Source organism: Malus domestica, chromosome 02 (genome assembly GCF_042453785.1).
Source record: "Malus domestica chromosome 02, GDT2T_hap1".
NCBI lineage: Eukaryota > Viridiplantae > Streptophyta > Magnoliopsida > Rosales > Rosaceae > Malus > Malus domestica.
Window position 1 is genome coordinate 8692288 of NC_091662.1, and position 18150 is coordinate 8710437.

At 39.5% G+C, this 18150-nt stretch overlaps 2 long non-coding RNA genes across 4 annotated transcripts; one reads left to right on the plus strand and one right to left on the minus strand.

The window, feature by feature from the left end:
• Positions 1 to 2971: 2971 nt before the first annotated feature.
• On the minus strand, positions 2972 to 3779 carry LOC139189263 (uncharacterized). 2 transcript variants are annotated; one of them, XR_011572970.1, is made up of 4 exons: positions 3640 to 3779; positions 3458 to 3555; positions 3277 to 3374; positions 2972 to 3101 (listed from the first exon to the last, which is right to left on the minus strand). It is a non-coding gene; the product is annotated as an uncharacterized lncRNA (long non-coding RNA). The 2 variants fall into 2 exon arrangements; XR_011572971.1 differs by having other exon boundaries at positions 3019 to 3128.
• A 10554-nt stretch (positions 3780 to 14333) lies between these two features.
• On the plus strand, positions 14334 to 16075 carry LOC103407029 (uncharacterized). Of its 2 annotated transcripts, XR_011576775.1 has the most exons (3): positions 14334 to 14498; positions 14605 to 14693; positions 15039 to 16075. It is a non-coding gene; the product is annotated as an uncharacterized lncRNA (long non-coding RNA). The 2 variants fall into 2 exon arrangements; XR_003767338.2 differs by having other exon boundaries at positions 14605 to 16075.
• The last annotated feature ends 2075 nt before the right edge of the window (positions 16076 to 18150 follow it).

Sequence of the window (18150 nt, forward strand, 5' to 3'; positions counted from 1 at the left end):
GGAGACACGATACTCCAACATTGAGAAATTAGCTCTAGCATTGGTCATGTCTGCTCGGAAACTTCGCCCTTATTTCCAAGCACACGCCATCATCGTGCTTACCAATCACCCTCTTCGACAGATACTCCAGAGTCCTGACACGTCTGGACGAATGATCAAATGGGCGATAGCATTGGGTGAGTTTGACATCTCCTACCAACCAAAACCAGCCGAAAAAGGTCAAGCAGTAGCAGATTTCATAGCCGACTTCACATATCCTGTTGACATTGCTTCTACACCTGAAGCAGTAGCTTCATTACCATCGGAAGCTCAGAAAGTAGAATCAACGACCTCAGCATGGAGTCTGTATGTTGATGGCTCATCCAACCAACAGGGCTGTGGAGCGGGACTAGTCTTGACTACGCCCGACAAAGTAGCAATGGAGTATGCTCTTCGTTTCAAATTCAAGGCATCAAACAATGAGGCCGAGTATGAAGCCCTTCTAGCAGGATTACGTTTGGCCAAACACCTCGGGGTTAAACAAATTGATATTTTCAGTGACTCCCAATTAGTGGTCAACCAGGTTACCAACAACTTTGATGCTAAGGACAGCTCCATGGCAGCATATCTTGCGCAAACACAACTTTTGCTCAAGCACCATGGCCGCAGAAGTATGCAACTTACAACAGGGGGATAGTTGGATCACCCCGATCTATAATTTCCTTGCTCATGGCACCCTCCCAAATGATAAAGTCCAGGCTAAGCAAATTCGATACAAGTCTACCCGCTACCTGATCATCAATGATTAACTCTATAAGCGAGGTTTTAGCCTGCCATACTTCAGGTGTCTTACGCCTGCCGAGGCGGAAATCGTCCTTCGGGAAATACATGAGGGAGTCTGTGGAGATCATGCTGGATCTCGGTCCCTAGCACACAAGACTTTTCGCCAAGGATATTACTGGCCAACACTCCACCAGGATGCCATCAAAGTATCCCGCTCATGTGACAAATGTCAACGATATGCGACTATTCCTCATTCCCCTCCAGAGCCTCTTACTCCTATGATCAGCCCTTGGCCCTTCGCCCAGTGGGGACTTGATTTGATCGGCCCAATGCCGGCAGGGAAGGGCAAAGTCTGTTACGCAGTCGTTGCAGTGGACTACTTCACAAAGTGGGCCGAAGTAGAACCCTTGGCAACCATTACTGAGGCAAAGATAGAAGACTTCGTGTGGAAGAACATCCTTTGTAGATTCGGCATTCCCAATGCGATAGTCACTGACAATGGGTGACAGTTTGACAACAAGAAGTTCAGGTTGTTCTGCTCTAAGTTCAACATCAACTTATGCTTTGCCTCTCCAGCTCATCCCCAGTCTAATGGACAAGTTGAGGCCATCAACAAAATAATCAAGCGCACTTTGAAAACCAGCTTGGACAAAGCTAAAGGCTGTTGGCCAGAATTTATACCCCAAGTTCTTTGGTCATATCGCACTTCATATCGGACTTCAACAGGAGAAACTCCATTCTCACTTGCCTTTGGCACAGAGGCGGTTGTCCCTGTTGAGCTCGAGCAAGCAACATTCCGAGTCCAGAACTACATTCAAAGTGACAATGACAAACAACTCACCCTCAACTTGGATTTAGTCGAGGAACACAGAAACCAAGCTCACTTGAGGAATGTCGCCTACAAGCAGCGCATCTCCAACTATTATGACTCTAGGGTCAAGCCTCGTTCTTTCAAAATAGGAGACTGGGTCTTAAAGAAAAGATTACTCTGCGACAGAGTCCCGAGTGAAGGCACACTTAGTCCAAACTGGGATGGACCGTATGAAGTCATTGGCATCAGTCGCCCTGGCTCTTACACACTTAGAAGCTCCGATGGCAAGACCCTTGGCCATCCATGGAACGCTGATCACTTGAAGTACTACTACAAATAGACTCACGATGTACAAGTGTTGAGCTATAGCCGTTCGGCATCCTATGTAATGAAGGTCATTTGGCAATGAATTCAATAAAGAGGCAATTTAGCCAACTCAGCCCTCACTCTTTTACATTCCTAGTAATGGAACACTCAAGTGTTGAAACCTCAAAGCAGATATATCCACAGTCACTACAAAACAATCCGTCTTCCACAGTCACTACAAAACAAGCAAATGAAGACCGTGTCAAGCGCCAAAAAAAAAAAAAAAAAAAAAAAAAAGCTTCATCCAAAAAGCTTCACCCGAAAAGCTTCACCTCCAAAAAGCTTCACCCAAAAAGCTTCACCTAAAAAAGCTTCACCCACAAAGCTTCACCCACAAAGCTTCACCTAAAAAGCTTCACCCACAAAGCTTCATCCAAAAAGTTTCACCCAAAAAGCTTCACCTAAAAAAGCTTCACCCAAAAAAAAAAAAACTTCACCTCCAAAAAACTTCACCCAAAAAGCTTCACCTAAAAAAGCTTCACCCACAAAGCTTCACCTAAAAAGCTTCACCCACAAAGCTTCACCCAAAAAACTTCACCCGAAAAGCTTCACTTAAAAAAAGCATCACCTAAAAAAAAGCTTCACCTAGAAAGCTCCCTCTACATACTTTCACCATCAAAGCTTCACCTAGAAAGCTTCATTTAAAACAAAACCTTACCCATTCAAGTTTTCCAAATACAAAACCTTGCGGCAAAGAAATGGATTTTGTTCACAAAAACCACTCTTAAACGTATACAAAAACACGTGGGTAAACACAAACATTTTTTGTTTTACATCAACCACGTCCCTCCCATAAACGGACTTCCAATTATATATATGTTTCCAAACATATTCTAATAGATCAAATAATAATTCAAAGTCCAAAATTTAGTTATGGACAAAAATACAAGCAATTCACCAGTACTGAAGTTGCTACAAAAACTGGAATCTTCCCCAGACTAGAAATCCAACAAAGCTTCGCCTCTTTTCCTCTATCAAATTTTTGCACCTGCTGCTTTTCTCCAATGGAGCTGAATTTTGGACACCCTCTAGTTCTTGAGCAGATGAACAACTTTCAAGAAGGAATCATTTCTGTTTGAGCGACGGAAATTAAAGTGTTGAAGCTCCAAACATGATAGTCGGCTTCTTGCAGATTTCGAAGCTGTTGTGATGTTTCGAAGATCTGGAAATATTTAACCATTAGTTCATCCTGCATTTTTGATATGTTATGAAAGAGTTGATGAGGAACAACTTCAATGAAGAAAGCATACCGATCTGAACAAGAGAAAATGGAGTTTCAAAGCTCACAACAAATCTGACGGGTTGACAGAAAAATAATAACCAGGCATTCATCATACCTGGATTTCTGGAGTTATACTGCTCCGAGGGATCTCAAATTTGGATATGTTGTAGTTCACAAGTTAAGGAACAACTTCAATGAAGAAAGAATACCGATCTGAACAAGAGAAAATGGAGTTTCGAAGCTCACAAAAAATCTGACGGGTTGACAGAAAAATAATAACCAGTCATTCATCATACCTGGATTTCTGGAGTTATACTGCTCCGAGGGATCTCAAATTTGGATATGTTGTAGTTCACAAGTTAAGGAACAACTTCGATGAAGAAAGTATGTTGATCTGAGCAAGAGAAAATGGAGTTTGTGAAGCTCACAACAAGTCTGACGTGTTGATATACAAATGACGAACAATTACTCAACATACCTGAATATCTGGAGTTGTACTACTCCGATGGCTCTCAAATTCGGATATGTTGTAGTTCACAAGCTAAGGAACAACTTTCATGAAGACAACCTTGCGAGTTGAGCTACAGAACATGATGTTTTATTGCAGAGCTACTGCACCCTCTCCGTTAACTCCTTCCTTCCCTTCCTTGGCTCCCACACCCACTTTCCTTCATCATGCCTTTGGACTCATTCAGATTTTTGTGAGGACATGAAGACCTTTCCAGCAAAGAAAGAGAAAGGCCAGTCAAAAGAATAGCCAAAAGCCACCAAAAGTGACGGACAAAAGGAATAAGTGCACAGTGCCATATTGAACAAGGTCCGGGGAAATGGGGAAGAAGACACAGGCAAAGGGATGAGACTTTGAGTCTCATTGTTATTATTTATCTACCTCCCAATATGCAGCAAGAATACATTGGGCTTCACAAAAAACTAAATAAAGGGGAGTGGGCACAAACATGTTCTCCTCTTTGGGCTTGCCACACAAATAACAAATGAACAAAGGCACTGGATCCCTTTTTTTTCGTGGGCTTGCAAACAAATGAGCAGTTTTGGGCTACACAAAAATTTTGGGCCCTCCCAAAGCTAAACCTAGCTTGAAATATTTTTGGATAAGGCATATATGAAGGTGTGACATCAAAACAAGGTTTCGTTACTTTGACATATTAGTAGCAAGCAAGACATCTCATTCGGCAACTCTCCTCGCCTGAAGACTTGGGGGACTCCCACCATATGCTACTGCACCCTGATACTCGGAAGTCTCACAACCACTCAGTGACTTGGATTTTTCAAGTCTCCAACCGAGAAGTTTTCCTCACTCAGGAAATTAAGGGAACACTACCTCAAACTACATGCTTCACTCACAAAGCTTCAACAATACAAGTTTCGACAAAAGAAAAAAAAAATTCAGAGAACTTTCTGAAGAAGGCTTTGGTGTATTTAACACAATATGTTGAAATGAAGCAAAGCTTATTTATTAATATTTTCGATAAGCCACAAATATGTACATATACATGAGTCAAAATAAACAAACAAAAGGGAGCCTTCACAAAGGTTGCTTAGGGGAAGTCTCAGCAGTCGGTAGAGCCCCAGAAAGAGAAAGCACCGGAGGGTGGTTATCCGGAGCCTCAGTACTTGACAAAACCCCAGAAGGAGGAGACATTGGAGGTTCATCATTTGAAGCTTCATTACCAAGTACAGCCCCAGAGGACGAAGGCAATAAATGCCTTTGGAACAAACCCACAAACCGCTGATGATCAAGTAAAACCTTACCATCAGATTCCTTCATCTGGTCAAGCTTCCTCTTCATGTTTGTAGCATAGTCATGGGCGAGCCGGTGCAACTGCTTATTCTCATGCTTGAGCCCTCTAATCTCCTGTTTGAGACTCATCACTTCAGCAGCCAATGATTCAACTTGGCGGGTTCTAGCAAATAGGCGTTGGGCCATATTAGACACAGAACCTGCACACTGAACACTAAGAGCCAGAGAGTCCTTAACAGCCAACTCATCAGACCGTTTGGAAAGTAGTCTGTTATCTTTGGGAGTGAGAAGGTTCCTGGCCACCACTGCAGCGGTCATATCATTCTTCATCACAGAATCCCCAACGGTAAGAGGACCAGTAGGGGATATGAAGGATGGGCGCCATATGTTGTCTGGAGAAGGCGTGGCTGTCTCTTCTCCAAGGTTCAAGTCAAAACGACGGTCGGAGGGTCCAGACATTTTCAAATGTGTTGAAGAGGGAAGAGGTCAGACAAATCAAGATCTTAGAAGTGCAAGAAATGAGCTTCTACTGGTAGAGATTCAAGTGTGCTGTGGAACTTAATGCCAGCCTCTATAAAAATCTGCATTCGACGGAGCTTCAGAAATCGAAGAGGCGTTTGCTTTCTCAAAAGCTGGGCTGCTCAGAGACCACGAGGGCCGATCTCAGAAATCGAAGAAGCACCTGCTTTTTCAGCCTCGTCAGCACCTGTCACATGCACACTCAGCTTTGCGGAAATTACGGGCAATCTGTCGAAGATTTCTGGTGAAGTAGAAAGCACGTGAATCTTACTGTTCAATCACCGCTCTCCATATGCACCATCAACTCCTCGGGTACCACATATAACTTTGTCAAAGATCTCTGACAAAGTTTAGGCACGAGAATTTCGAAGTTCCAGCTACCCTACTATTACCCATAAGGGTAAAGGAACAGCACCACTGCTTGACAACTGGAAAGTCCCTATGTGTGTCGACCTCCGTGTTTTGCGGCAAGACAGGTTGGCAAGAACGTCCAACCTTTACTTACATTCGAGAAAAGACTCCCAACATAATTACTTTCTCAAAAACCGGAGTAGCACCGCTTTCCGAATCTCGAGAGTCAGATCCTCGACGGGATTGCTTGTTCGAAAACCGAAGAGGCACAACTCTCAGAACTTCGAGAGCCAGATTTCCTTAGATAAAGCTTGTCTGTAATCTTCACACGTAACATCAGCTTTCCAGATACCACATACCACTTTTTCAAAGTGCTCTGACAAAATTAAAACACGTGAAGCTGACAGCTCCCACTACATTGCTGTGACCAAGAAGGGTAAAGGAATAGCATTACTACTTGTTATTGGGAAATCCCTATATACATTGACCTCCCTCCTCAACGGATAGGCAAACCTGCAAAAATGCTCAACCCTTTCTCGCATTCGAAAAGGCACCCTCAACATAACCTCTCGAAATACTCAGCTTTATTTCCCCCCGATAATACCTCAGCAAATAAGCCACACCAAGAACAAGAGTATCTCATATCATCAGGGTCGAAAGCAAGAGTATCCCATATCATGCTTTCTCCCTGTCTTTGTCTTTGTCCTTGTCCACACCTGCAGGACAAGGAGAAAGAGAGCAGTCAGTCGGAACCTGAAATCAAACCTCCAATTTGGAACTGACTGCCTGGAGCCTTTGCCTGGTTGCTTACTTAGCATTGCTCTCGAGTACTCATCCTCAACTGCTGTCAAGGTCACGAATTCCACCAGTAAATACCTCATGACAGTTGATCAGATATTGGCTCTTTACACTGAAGCTGCCAAGCGTGGATGAGTCACTATGAAGGAATGTTCTGAAGGACCATTTAAATGCAAAGGTTGCACACCACTTCTGCCATGCAAAAGATTGAAGCAGAAGGTTCAACGGTGAGCTGAAACAGATCACTACAGCACGACACCTTTCCATACCACATTCATTATTCCGTCAACAGCAAAAATATCCCATATCATCAAGGTCGAACGTACTCTAGATTTGATGGACTTGTTTTGACCCTCAAATTTTTGAGTCGGCCTTATACTCTGAAGGGCACCAGAAAACCCTCCAGCACAGTTCAAGAATAAGCCTGTGGAAAGTTACTTCTTCAAAAGCAAAAGTATCTCATATCATCTCTTATCCATTTGCTTCTCCTTATCCTGGCAGTTGAATGAGAGACAAGGAGAAGGAGAACAATCAACCGGAAGCCGAAGTCAAACCTCTGATCCTGGGTTGCTTACTTGGAAGTTTGACTGCTTACCTTGTCTGTCACCTCTTTCGGCAGATCTCCTAGCTCGGCGACTTGGGGGACTCCTACTATAGGGTTTGTATCGCACTTGACCAAGCCCGAAACTACAAGTAAGCTTCAAAGTGAAATTGATACATTACCTTGTGCATCTTCATCAGCTAAATACACCATTCCCGGATGGAGGAAAGGTACTTCCAGAGAAGGGCAGATGAAGATCAGACCACACTTCGGTACTTAGAAGTTTCGTGATTACTCAAGGGATTGGATCTTGCAAGTCCCCAACCGAGGAGTTTCCCTCACTCGGGAACTTAGGGGAGCACTGTTTGTACCATACTTGACCAATCCCGAAACTACCGAGCACCGGCCAACGCTATACTGTCAAGGACCCAGAAGAGTTCCCCTCCGACCAGGAGGCCAATCACTACTCGACACGTGTCAAGATTAGAAGCCAATCAGAGCGCAGCACGTGTCGACATCAAGAACCAATCATAACATGACACATGTCAATGTGACAAAGCTACAAGTTTTTCTATAAATAGGGGTCATTCCCCCACAATATGGCCTAATGCCATTTGTGTTAAATCATTCACAAGAACTCACTAAATTGAGAGTTTGATCCTTTGTACTTGTGTAAGCCCTTCACTACTAATAAGAACTCCTCTACTCCGTGGACGTAGCCAATCTGGGTGAACCACATACATCCTGTGTTTGCTTCTCTGTCTCTATTCATTTACGTACTTATCCTCACTAGTGACCGAAGCAACCAAGCGAAGGTCACAAAACCTGACACTTTCTGTTGTACCAAAAGTCTTCGCTGATTTTGTGCATCAACAACTGGGTTTGGATTTTGACGATGCTTCTGATTCTTCATCATCATCTCAGCTGGTAGTTGATGGGTATGTAAAATTTTGAATTTTGGGATCAAAGAATTCAACTCTTAGGAATTTTGGGAATAAACAATTCTTTTGAATTCTTTTAAAATGTGTATTTTGATGATTTTTGTTGTAAAGAAATAGATGGAATATCTCTACAAATTTCTACACAGCTGGTGTTTCGTTATGGATGGCTCATCTCCATGATGAATTTTTTATAGAGTCCCTCCCAATGGATGAGCAGTTGGCTGCCTTGATCTTGGTTTTCGACACAACTGAGGTTTTGGTCTCTTGCCACTCACTCTTTGTCACTTTGTTTACTTATTTAGCATGATTTTCAATGTGTCTTATATCAATTTGCTCGCGTTATGCTGCAGTTGTCGTCTCTGTCTGCCCTTCTTTCTGACTTGTATTTTATGGCAACTTTCATACGGAAGTGAAAAATGAAAAGTACCCCTGCTCAAATGTAGAAACTTTGTGCAACTAGGATGATTGAAGATAGTTCGTCATTCGGAATTTGATAAAATTTTACCTGTTGGGACAATTGAAGTTGTAGCGAACGTTATTTCAGGGTCCATTCGTAAGTTCATAGTCAATGTAAAGGATGACCACAATCAACAAATTTTAAGGACATGCCGTAGGAATATGAATCTTTGTATGCTGGAGAAGTCTAGGGAGAAGTAGGACTTTCACATCGTGTATGCCTGAGTAAGACATGGCAGAGTATTACTTAAGTTCATGTGTCGGTTTCAATGTTAGAAAAGAGTTGGTTAGCCTGAGAAAATGAATAAAAGTGATACCATGATAAATGAGCATGTCGACCTACACAGTACACAAATTTCATGCTTTGTTGGATATCGTTTAAGTTAAAGGTACTGTTTTACAGGTTTGTCAATTGATGGCGACTTACAAGGTATTGAAGGAAGAAAATTAAAGGCATTATGGTGTAGTTACCCAAACCAGATGTGATTCCCTTGAATGCAAAAAGCTTTTCCGAGATGATAAATTTTGAAATTTTTATAAGCCATAATGCACTATTTTCTAGATGCTTTAATTATTTGCCCAACGATTTGAGGTGGTTTGATTTGGGTGGAGATGTGTTTCAAAATCAGGGATCCAATATTCTTCAAGAGCATATGGCTATGTTCAATTTGCAGTATCTTCCAAGGCATCTTGTCACATTTATTATGTCAAACAGCGGCATCAAACAATTGAAGGGATTTAAGGTGCGAATACATATTTTAAATTAATTTGGACGATTACTAATTTAAATGTATCTTTTATTTTTGGAAAAAGAATTTTTTTGCGAAGTTTTTCATTATTAATGATTATATTTAAAGTATGTGACTATTTGTTTTTGTTTTTTATTTTTTATTTTGGTTTCATAGAATTTGGCAAAGCTTACATCTATGAATTTAATTTATTGCGAATTTTTTGAAAAAATCCCCGACTTATCTGGAAGCCCAAACATAAAGTGCTTGGATCTACGTTGCTGCACAAGTTTGGTTGAGGTGAATGATTCTATTGGATTCCTTGATAAACTTGTTGATTTAGATCTTGGGGGGTGTTCTAGTCTTGCGAGATTTGCAACAAGACTTAGATTGAGATCCCTTGAACGGCTTTGTTTGGTCGTTGCACAAGGCTCGAGAGTTTCCCAAAAATAGAAGACGAGATGGAATCTCTAACGTACTTGGATATAGATGAAAGTGGCATAAGAGAGTTGCCTTGATCGTTTGCATATCTTACTAGGCTTGAAGAATTGACAGTATATGGTTGTAAGAACCTTACAGGTACATCATTACATCATATTTATAGGTTGCAACATCTCATTCAGGTTGAATTCCGTGAATGCCCAAAACTGGTGACATTTGGGAAGAATAAGGTGACGTTTGATGAAGTTTCATCCAGCAGTACCGAATCTCAACTGCTTTCAACTGACTGAGAGACTTCACAGGACAACTGTAACACATTTGCTCTTCCCAACCTAGATTACCTTTATCTTAAAGGATGCAATTTATCAGAAAGTGTTTTCCTTATGCCCCTTGATTGCTGGTCCACATTAACAGAACTTGATCTGTCCAGAAACAATTTTGTTAGTCTTCCGGATTGCATTAGCAAATTTGTCAACTTATGGGGACTTACATTGAGCGGTTGCAAGAGGCTTCGGGAAATTCCACAAGCCCTTCCACCAAAACTACATTATTTAGAGCTGGATGATTGCACATCATTGGAGAAAATTCCAAAATTGCCCCCGACGCTAAATCTTATGTACATGCGTAACTGCTTTAAACTAAGTGGTGATGGGGTGGCAAAGTTAGAAGACAATCTGTTGAACTTGAATCAGGTTCCTCTCTCCTCTCTTAATTTCTCTTGAAATTAAAATATATAATTTGTTGATACTTGGGAGAGAGATCAAATCACGATTGCTTGTAATTAGTTATCTACATATTATTGTTTGTAGGATAAACATCCAACAACCATGCCAGAATATGAATGGAGAACTGCAGGAAAATTTGCTGGAGGCATTGAAATTAGTTGTGAAATTCCTCTAAATTTACAAGTGGGGGAGATGTTATTAGGATTGGCTCTATCTTGTGTTTTTAAACCACGGACTTTTTATGATGGTTGTTCATGTGGGGCTCAACTCAGTGGCTTTAGAAAAGAAGCAGGGAGATAATTGTAAAGTTAAATTTCAATTCCCTAAGGGCGCACGCATTAAAAGCTAAGGGTTGCACCCTTTATTGCGCAAAGAAGATGAATGGCTTCACTTGTTCTTTAGGACAAACGAGTAGTCTTGGGAAGAGGCCTCATCCACTTGGATCCTCATATACCGTCGATGATGAATACGATCGTCAACGACAATGGCTTTCCTTATCTTTGGACCCACCAGATGATCGTCCAAAACGCAGGCAGATTGATCTCAAGGAACATTGAGGAGGAGCAACAGCAACCGTTCACTTCAGACGATCCACAATTTCTGATATATATATAATTGTGATATCTTTTGTAGATTAATATAATAAAATTATTTAATTTAAATTTTTGAACAAATAATTAATTTAAATGAAATACATGAAAAAACCACGGGAAATTTTATTTAAACCCATGCAACCTTTTTTGACACCCAACTTAAAATTTTGAATATTAATTATGTATTTTATCGTATTGCATAATTATTATTAAGTACAAAATGAAATTAATAATAAAACTCAAATTTATCAATAAACCCTCTCTCTCTCTCCTCTCTCTCTCTAGGATCACGATTCACAATCTCACTCTGTTCTTCAGCAGTCTTATTAAACCCTACAATTCTTTTCCTGTTCTGGTTTCTATTTAGCTGAAATCTCAATAGGGTTTTCTTAGGGCTGGTTTGGTATTGCTGTGCTTTGAAAAAAAGCTGCTGTGAGAATAAGCGGCTGTGCTGTGAGAATAAGCAGCTGTGAAATAAAGCCAGTAGAGTGTTTGGTAAACTTTTTTGTGAAAGTGCTTTTGGAAAAAAAATCAGGATGATAGTGTGTCTTTTCATTAAAGGAGCACTGTATCTCCGTGTGCTTTGAAAAAACTGGCTTTTTTTCAAAGCAGCAAATAGCAGCTTCAGCTTTTCCTTTGATTTTCAGCTTATTCTCACAGCAGCTTCCAAAATAAGCCTTTTTTTTTTCAGTTTACCAAACACAAAAATGACCATCAGCTTTTTTTCACAGTGGCTTTTTTTAAAATCACCTCAATCCCAAACGGAGCCTTAGACCAGGATTTGGATCAACTTTTGACTCTTGTAAAATTCGGGTTTCTTTTCCTCCTCCTTGCAGATAGATATGAAAGCTGAGAGAGAAGCTTTTATTTTACAGGTTGGGGTTCGTAAATGATTGTGTTTACTTTTGACTGTAACTGACCGTCCATATTATTTCTTCTGATTCGGGTCAGGTTGATTTTCGCAGTCTGAGGGCTATTGCTATTGAGTTCCTTAACTTGGCTACAGTCATTTTTGGCTGTCAGTCCTGTGCAGGTTCAGAGTCCTGGGACTCCACCGGTACAAGCAGGTATTCGTTTTGTTTTTTTTTTTTACCAATAATATGTATTATTTTGGGATAATAAATCTTGTTTTGATAGTTGAAAGCGTATTCTTAATGTTTTGTTTGTGTTATTTTGCTGACCCACCATTGTCATGGAGTTAGTTTTTGGCGGCACCATTTTTTCTCTCCTCCCCGATGATAGAGTTCCTAATCGTTTAACAATGTTGCAGAAAACCCTATTTTCAGCCATGGAATCGGTCATCAGCATGATGAGAGAAGTGGAGGTCCAGGAGAAAGCAGTGGATATTGTTCAAGAGGAAGCTTCTAGGGGAGGTTTGGATATCATGGTCAAGGTGGAGGAGCTTAAACAGATGTTGGCACATGCAAAAGACGCAAATGACATGGTTGTATTTTGTGAAATGTGATTAAAGTTTGAAGTTAATGGATTCTGAGTTCTGCTAATTTTAATTAAGGGTGCATCATAACTGAGATTATATTCTTTCTGTGCAGCATGCTGGAGAAGTCTTTGGGGAGAAAGCAATTTTAGCAACTGAAGCGAGGGAGCTTCAGTCTCGATTGCTCAACTTATCAGATGGGAGAGATAAATCACTTGTGATTCTTAATGAGGTTGACTCCACTTCATTGAGTTGCTTATTGCACTGCATTACAGTTGGTGCATGCTCTATTTCACTAATTTATCCATTTATCTTTAGATTGCCTCATTTTTATGCTGTCTTTTTCATATCGTATTCTTCAAAAACAACAATTGTATGATCTGTTTTATTATATTTATGTATCAAACAATATCATCACAAAAGATGTTAATTATTTGCACAGTACAAAAATACTTACTGTGCAATTAATTGTCTGTTAAGTATTTGCACAGTAAGTATTTTTATGCTGTCTTCTCCTCCTCTGCTGCTTATGAGCTTCTACGAGAAAATAAAGTGGCCGAGGAGGAGTTCGCAGGTCTATTTAGCTTCTAAAAACCAAATGGGTGTAAAAATAAATCCACATATTGAATTGGATTTATGGGGGTATATTATGTATTAAATTTGGGTTTAAAAAGATATTAATAATTTAGTTAAAAATCAAATGGGTGAAAAGAGTAAGTTGGGTGTAGAAATAGGTTAGATGGGTTTAAATAAAATTTCCCAAAAACCACATCAAGTGGCTTGGTAAGGGTGCGGAGTGTGTCTCCCTAATAAACAAAAAAATTGTGGGAGGTCCTGTATTCAATGTTCCGAGCTGGTGAGTTTGCTTGACTGTGGCCTCGGGGTAAGATGAAATTCCCCATAGCCTCTCTGGGCCCGGAAGAGGTGAATAACTGTGATTTTCCACGAGTTGTCTCATTTTTAAGAAAAATAATTAACTGCATGAAAAAATAATAGATGAAATTTTTGGTTTGGTGTTGTTTAATAAGATTTAGTAGGATTTTAATATCAAAAGATATAACAATATAGAAAACATGGCCGTTGAATAAATTTGATTGATCTCTACCCTCATAATCTCACAAGTCTCTATTCCTATATATTACTTCCTTGCAAATTCTGGGATGGAGTTTGGGTCAAAATTGCAGCCTAATGTGTCTTGATACATTTTTGGTTTTGCAAAAATTATGTCTCCTGCCTTTTGCCTTTTATGGGTCCTTTATTTGTTCACGACTAAGGTAACGTGGGAAGTTGAAGCACGTAGGATTTCATGTCATATGATCACGTTTAAATGTTATGTGATGTTATTGCCACACAGAGTATAAAGGATTATGCAGCAGCGGAGAAGAACATGAAGGTTTGTGCTTGAATCCTTCGATAGGTTTGAGTCATTGAATTATATATGATTACAATAGCTTGATTTACAAGTATCTTTGCTATAGAAATGTAGAGCGATAGTGTTAGTACTTTGTTTTTACTCGAGCATTCTCGAATGGGGTTTGAGAAAACACATGCGCTTGAACTTTGGCTTTGAGGTATTCAGGATTCAGCCAAGTACTTGTTTTTTTAACGTAAATGACAAAAATATGTTGTAAGTGAATAGTACCATGATTGACTTTTTAGAGTAAAAATTTGATTTTTTGTTAAAATAAACAGTACCGGAAGCTTTTCATTAAATTTTTTTTTTTAAGGGAGATACACAAATAAGTTACCGCGTAGGAGATCTAGTTTTTTGGGCTGATATGGGCTGGTCGGGCCTTATTCTCCAACGTACCCAGCCCAAAGCAGTGCAGAAATCAACCGCGTACCCTCTCTTCCACAACGACTTGTCGTTTCTATTAGTCGTGTTGGCTGATCCGGGGGGTCAAAATTCGGTGCTTTTCTCGAAAGTGCTTTTGGTTGATGCCGCTGCTATTTCCGGTGCGGGGTGTGGGCAAAAGCACGTTAGTAATGAGACTGTTTGAAACCCTAAAAGCATCAAATCCCAGCTTAAAGATTCGGGGCTTCTACACTAGTAATTGATTCCCTCTCTCTCTTTTTTTTCATTTTTGAATTTTTCATATATTTTTACAGATTTTTTGTGAATTTTTTGTTTTGTTTGTATGACTGTAATTTTGTAGGTGAGGTTAGAGAAAGAAGTGAGAGAGTAGGGTTCCAGGTTGTCATATTACATCCCCCCTCTCCTCCTCCACCATTTCCAGCCTTCAGGGTATCCCTTTTCATCCAATCTTAACGTTTGTTCGTTGCTTTATTTTTCATAACTCCATTTCGCAGTAAAAAAACACTTAAAACACCGTTTTGAAGATGAAAATCCATAGACCTAACTGTTATTGCACCGGACATTACCAGTTGATTGTCAAGCACTTTTTGTTTTTTCATAGTTTGATTCTTAAAGTGTTTTTCGTTAATATCAACAATTTTCGTGGGTCTACATAGCATTCAACCCTAAAGCATGTTTTTGTATGTCAGCCCATAGTCCTTGAGATGGCCCACAGTAGGGAAGTATAAAGTAGATGTTGAATCGTTTGAGTCATTGGCACTGCCTGAATTGCAGGTGGGATGATTTTTTTCATCGCTTACTGATCAAGTCTTGCCACCCTCTGCACAATTTAGTTAAATTTTAGGCCTTCACGTTTGCGGAACTTTGTGGAACTTTTTTCTTGTGATGTGTAATCAAGTAAGAGAAGATGCTGATGTATTCATCGATGGTGAAGTTGGGAAGATGGAGTTGTTCAGTTCATCGTTCTTCTCTGCTGTTTTAAACATTCTGGAATCCACAGTCCTGTTTTTGGCCTCAGTTCCATTTCTAAAATTCGGACTCAATATACCTGCAGTTACATTCTCCTCAAACATTTCATTATTTCCCACTATAATCTTTTGATAGCTTGCCTTGTTTCACAACTATATATTTGATATAATTTTGGTTTATGTTCTAACAGTTTTAGAATCACATTGATATATATGATTTTCGCATACTGTATATTTTTTACTTATTGCTCATTGTATGGAGTTGGAGTCGATGACTGAACCAGATGAGGAGTATGGGCTCTGATGAAGTTGCTGTAAGCTTCATGTCGTCCTGTTTCTTGCACTGAATTTGTACGTGACTAGGGTTTCTGAACTTCTGCAGTTGCAAGGTTGAAGAATCATTGGGGTGCAACAATGTTTACGCTGTGCCAAAGTAACAGAGATTTTGTAAAAGAAGAGATGTACTCCCAGTTGGTAGCTTTATAGAGTAAACAATAGGTGTTGGACGATCTCTGTGTCATCCTCAATTGTAAGACTTGAAGGAGCTCAATTGTACTCAACCGGCTTCGGATAGGCGTTTTCAAAAATAAATACTAAATACTGTATTTCTTCTTTCTGAATTTCAGCATGATGTTCTTATTTTGCAAACATCTAATAGAAGATGGAACTCCAGGAGAAGTTAGACGTGAATAAAGAGGCACAAACCGTGGTTTACATACAAGTTATTGTCGGTTTAGTGTCCCTCAAGAGACATCCATGCAAAAGATGCATTAATATGTGTCTTACACTTGACCAATATCTGTATCCCATTTTTGTTTCGTCTACATGACAAACCATTTCATTTGTTTCAGTACTTTACCTGTAGATTAGAAAGTTTAACTTATCAAGTAACAAATAAGAACCTAACTTCTTGTTTTGTGGAAAATCTTAATGTTACAAGGGAAATTTATTGATCAAAATGACAAAATGACATCTAGTCTTGGGGACATAAACCTCATTCCTCAAATTCAAGCGAAAAAGAAATACAAGAAAAAAAAAGGGACAAAAACCTTACCCTGAAACATGAAAATATTACAAGAAAAGAAAGGGATATAAACCTTATCCTCCTTGAAGCAGAAAAACATTACAAGAAAGGAGGAACATAGGATCTAACCCATCTAAAATAAAATAAAAAATGTAAGAACCTAAAATAATTGTCAATATAGTTTTGTGTTTCATTTTTTTCTATTTAGATCTCTTGCAAGGGAGCAGCCTCTCCATAAATTAGGGTAAGGCTAGCCGACATTCACCTCTCCCAGACCCTGCGTAAAGCAGGAGTCTTGTGCACTGGGTACGACCTTTTAGATCTCTTGCAAGGGACACATACTTGACTTCAGTAATTGCTAGTGCATTTTGGATAGAAATATATAAAAATATTCAAGTACAGTTTTTGTTAATATCGTGTAATATTGCTGTCTATTGTGTCTTCACATTCTTTTCCACATTTCTCTGAAATATAGCAAAGGAAAAAATCACTAATTAAATGTGTGATTTGTTTTTAATTGCTAACTATGAAGCTACAATAATCAGCAACATTGTTGAGGATTTCTTAGTCAAGGCACTACAACGCACGGATTTGGATGTCGCCAAATACCCGTTGGAATACAATGGCAAAGACTAAGACTATGGTGGGGTCAAAAAGAAAAAAGTATCTATGTCGTATATGGGATCGTGGCGATTTTATAATATTATCACCCAATCTCAATCATTTTAACTTTGCTACGTGTCATGCCGTGTTTGCTGTGCCATACAATAACAGGGAAATGGATCCTCTCCAGATCCATTACGTGGAGAGATCCTCGCATCTCAAACGTTCATCGTGTATCGTACGGTCAGAAATTATTTGATTTTATTATTTAAAATTAAACATAAATATTATCTGATAAAAACTGATTATATGATATACAATGAACAACTGAGATATGAAAATCCCTAAGATCTCCATATAAGGATCGGAGAGGATCCATTTCCCAATAACAGTATATTTGTTGCATTAAAGTTCATTTTATTGTCGGTGTCGTAAGGTGAAAGAAAGCGTGTCAGCACCACTAGGAAAATCACCGTTTGATGAATGGAAGTTCCAAGGAAAATCACCCATTGAACTAGAGAAACTTAGCAGCTTATGGTTTCATGAAGATGAGTAACGTACTCAAGTAAATAAAATAGTTTTTTTTTTTTATATATTTGATGGCATGCAAACGATGCCATTGCGGTTGGATGAGGATCATTTTCGGGTCCTATCCTTACATTTTATCTCTTCATCGTACATTATATGATTAGTTTTAGTTAGTTATTGATTAGTGTTTAATCTTAAAGAAAAAAATTTATAATGATTTTTAGCCTCACGATGTATGATAAACGAATAGAATGTGAGAATATGAAGAAAGAATTCAAATGGAATTCAAATCCATTGCATTAATCTGATTTCCTGCATATTTGTGGTGCTAATTAATAATTTTTATGTGAAAGGAATTGCATTTCGTCCAAACGCTCTGCTTGATGTATTTATCTTTATTTTTCTCATAGAAAAGAGAAAGAGAAAGAAAAAGTCTTTGTCCAAGAGAATCACTTTATCATGTAGCCGAAAGAAAACGAGGAATAATTATAGCTGATCTGTACCCGACTAATAATATGTGAGAGCAAGTTCACCGGGAACAAAATGTCCCAACCCTCAGTTCAAAAAACAAGCTAGCCCTCAGTGAATTTGCTCCAGCCCATAAAGTTGCCTGGCACCCAGCCCATGTCAGGCAACAGACCAGCCCAATTTTGACAGACCAAGGAGCCGGCCTATTTGGCTGGCGCGTGCAAGACAATCGCGCGTGGGCACGAGTAGCCGACAAGGCTGCAGAGGGCTGTCAGCCCACTTGTGCTCCGGAGCC